Source organism: Adiantum capillus-veneris, chromosome 29, assembly GCF_014529385.1.
Source record: "Adiantum capillus-veneris isolate H3 chromosome 29, ASM1452938v2, whole genome shotgun sequence".
Classification (NCBI taxonomy): domain Eukaryota; kingdom Viridiplantae; phylum Streptophyta; class Polypodiopsida; order Polypodiales; family Pteridaceae; genus Adiantum; species Adiantum capillus-veneris.
In genome coordinates, this window is record NC_140959.1 from 17519323 (window position 1) to 17522525 (window position 3203).

Genomic DNA, 3203 nt, shown 5'->3' on the forward strand with positions numbered 1-3203 from the left:
GTACCACACATGACTGCATTGTATATTGGGAGTGTTGGGAGTGCCTTCGTACCTTCATGTGGGAATGCACTCTTAGTAGAAGTGGATCTCAAAGGGTGTAACCAAAGGGCATCTCCACGGGTCACAATTGGATATCAAAGGCTGCCTTTATTTTATATAAGGGAGGAGTCCTCCTTGTACACAGCATTGGGAACTCTAAGATAAGCATTCATGGAGTCTGATGTCTTCCTGTCTTTCTCTCTCCATCTCTCACTACTTCTTCTTTCTCTCTGTGTATGAACATAAACCTGTAGAGGGAGGGTCTTGCCCTTTACACGTGGCGACCACGGGATTCTTTCTCACTACCTACTGTGAGGGTGATGAAGTCGGTGAAAGCTATGCCTTGGGAAAAGGGTACCCGGATTTGTTGTGGCTTACCAGACGTATCATGGAGGAAAAGGTGGTTTTGCCCCTTGCTAAGAAGAGTACATGCTAAGAAGGGCACCACGGCTATGCTATGGAGGCCTCCAGCGATGACGGTGGGCCTACTCAAGGAGCTGCAGTAGGCAGGAAGGTGGCGGCCGTAGTACAAGCGATCATCTGCATCATGAAGAAGAAGAGAAAGGGTCATCTGCATCAGGAGAAATGAAGGAACAAGCGATGGCGTGTTGAAGTAGCATGCACTAGATCCTGCACCTCTTCTCTCTCTTGACCACCCTCTTCAAGAAGGCCCTCAGGCTCACGGAGGTGATGTTGCAGGAGCACGTGAGCCTGGAATCCTCGCGGCCACAGAGGCGAGCGCGCTGCAGGCATTGTCACGGCTGGTCGATGACTTGCATGCAGCATGTTGCAGTGAGGCACTGCTGGCCATGGTGGTGCGATACAACAAGTGGGCATTGCGAGAGTGGGCCACGACAGTGTTGTTGCTGCAAAAGGAGTCGCCATTTTAGGATCCGATGCTCACTGCTCGTTGGTCAATACCCTTCATGACCTCAACCATTTTGCAGAGGACTTCTTCTCCTGCTATAAAAGCCTACAGAAAAGGTTATGGAAGATGGCTTGCATGCCGCAACAGTGCCTCCTTCCCCCTCCGTCAACAAACAACCCTCGTTTCAGTATCGTCTTGCACTTATTGCTGTGCATGGGGAAAAAGGCCAATCGACCGCCAAATGATTTTGCACATATAAGGCACAACCGCAAAAGATTACAGAAGAGCGGAGAATTCAATAGTGATCCGCATCCAGAGTTCAAGGACTTCGATATTCAAAAAAAAGATGGAGTAGTCTTCTTGTAGAGAGAGGAGTCTTTGTGTGGATTGCTGCACCGAACATGGAATTGAGTACCTAGAGGTATATCTTTTGATGGCGACTCCCAAAGTGTGAATCGTATTTTGGGTGCTCTTTCTGTGAATATGTGGCCTGGGTTGAGGCCGAAGGCGGGAAAAGGGCTTAATGACAATTTGGGTCTCTTAGATGGTGAAGGTTGATGCGGCATAGGGACATATCGACGAAGAGGGAATGGAGCGCCTATGGCCAATCATCAAATTCATGAAGGGATGGCCAAAAGTTTGTGGTTGTACGGCAAGGAAGACCATGTGATGTTGCGATTGTCAACAAGTGCTACAGAAAAGACATGATTTCCTTTTTTGTTCATGATTGTTGGAAATGTATCAATTGTTTCATACTTCTTGCACTTGAGGTCCTCTTCCTCGGTGATGCCTAAAACGATTTGTAAAAAAAAAGGCACTTGACTTCTAATCAAGGGATGCACTTGTGGGTTTGCACAGTCCACCATGCGTGCCAAGTGTATGTGGCCGGAATGTACCGCACATGACTGCATTGTATATTGGGAGTGTTGGGAGTGCCTTCGTACCTTCATGTGGGAATGCACTCTTAGTAGAAGGGGATCTCAAAGGGTGTAACCAAAGGGCATCTCGACGGGTCACAATTGGATATCAAAGGCTGCCTTTATTTTATATAGGGGAGGAGTCCTCCTTGTACGAAGCATCGGGAACTCTAAGATTAGCATTCATGGAGTGTGATGTCTTCCTATCTTTCTCTCTCCATGTCTCTCTACTTCTTCTTCCTCTCTGTGTATGAACATAAACCTATAGAGGGAGGGTCTTGCCCTTTACACAATCCTATGAGATTTTCACTTTATTTACTAACTAGACACCTCAATTTTTCCCACTTTAAGTGGAAAATTCCCAAATTACATGGATTTAGTCGATTTGGAGATTCCCATAATGTGAGATTTTTACCAAAATACCTAATATGGTCTTCTAAGGCATCTTCGCTGTCCAGCACTATAAGTTTTGGCTCTTTTGTTTCAAGGTGGGGTTCTACCACCACTTTGGATTTCTCTTTATTGGTTCCTACCACAAGCTCTTCAGGTTTTGACATACTCTCAAGCTTGGGTTTTTTTTTTCCAGCATCTCTTGAGTAATTCTTACCAGATTTTGATAAGCTTCAAGCTGAGTTGCTTCCATTTCTAGAGAAGAATAGTTTTTCCATGTTTTGGCTTGCTTTAAGTCCTGCTTGGTAAGCTTCCAAGGCTGCATTGATAGGCTCAAAAATTTTGTCTACCAAGATTGATCCTCCAGATTTCATGGTGGTTTCCTTGATTTCGCTTTCAGTTTCTTTCACTTTTTCTTGGAATAGTTTCTTTGCTTTCTCCTTGATTTCAGCCCTTTGTTTCTATTTTCTCATCTCATACCTTTTGCTTCTACTTCTTTTGGTCTTTTGAGAGAAAATTTTAGTATTCTTCGAATCATTAGAAGAGTTATGTTTCTTTTTCTTAGCCTAGGCTCTGGTAATTACCTTGACTGGAACAATCGGTTCACTCTCAGATGAGCTACTAGGTATCACTTGGACTATGTTCACTATTGTTTTACCCTTGTTTAAAGGATTTTTTTGGACAATCTTCACGGAAGTGTCATCCCTTTTTGCAACATTGTATGAAATAAGCTTCAACTGACTTAATGTTCTTGTCAGGCTCTGGGCATTCATTTTTCCAATGATCATCTGTACCACAATTATGACAGTTTCCAGTTCTTGGCTTAATCATGGGTCTTACCATCGGAGGTCTAACACCTTGATTAGCTACATAATACATCGGTGCAAGCTTTGGTGTAGTATAAGTCCCAGGTTCTTCCATTGGTGGTGGATGTAAATTATACCAATCGCCTTCTACCATTATTGTAGATGGACTAGACTCAGCATAGG

At 44.2% G+C, this 3203-nt stretch overlaps 1 pseudogene; it reads left to right on the forward strand.

The window, feature by feature from the left end:
- Positions 1–359: 359 nt before the first annotated feature.
- LOC147418837 (uncharacterized) lies at positions 360–1152 on the forward strand (annotated as a pseudogene).
- Positions 1153–3203: the final 2051 nt, after the last annotated feature.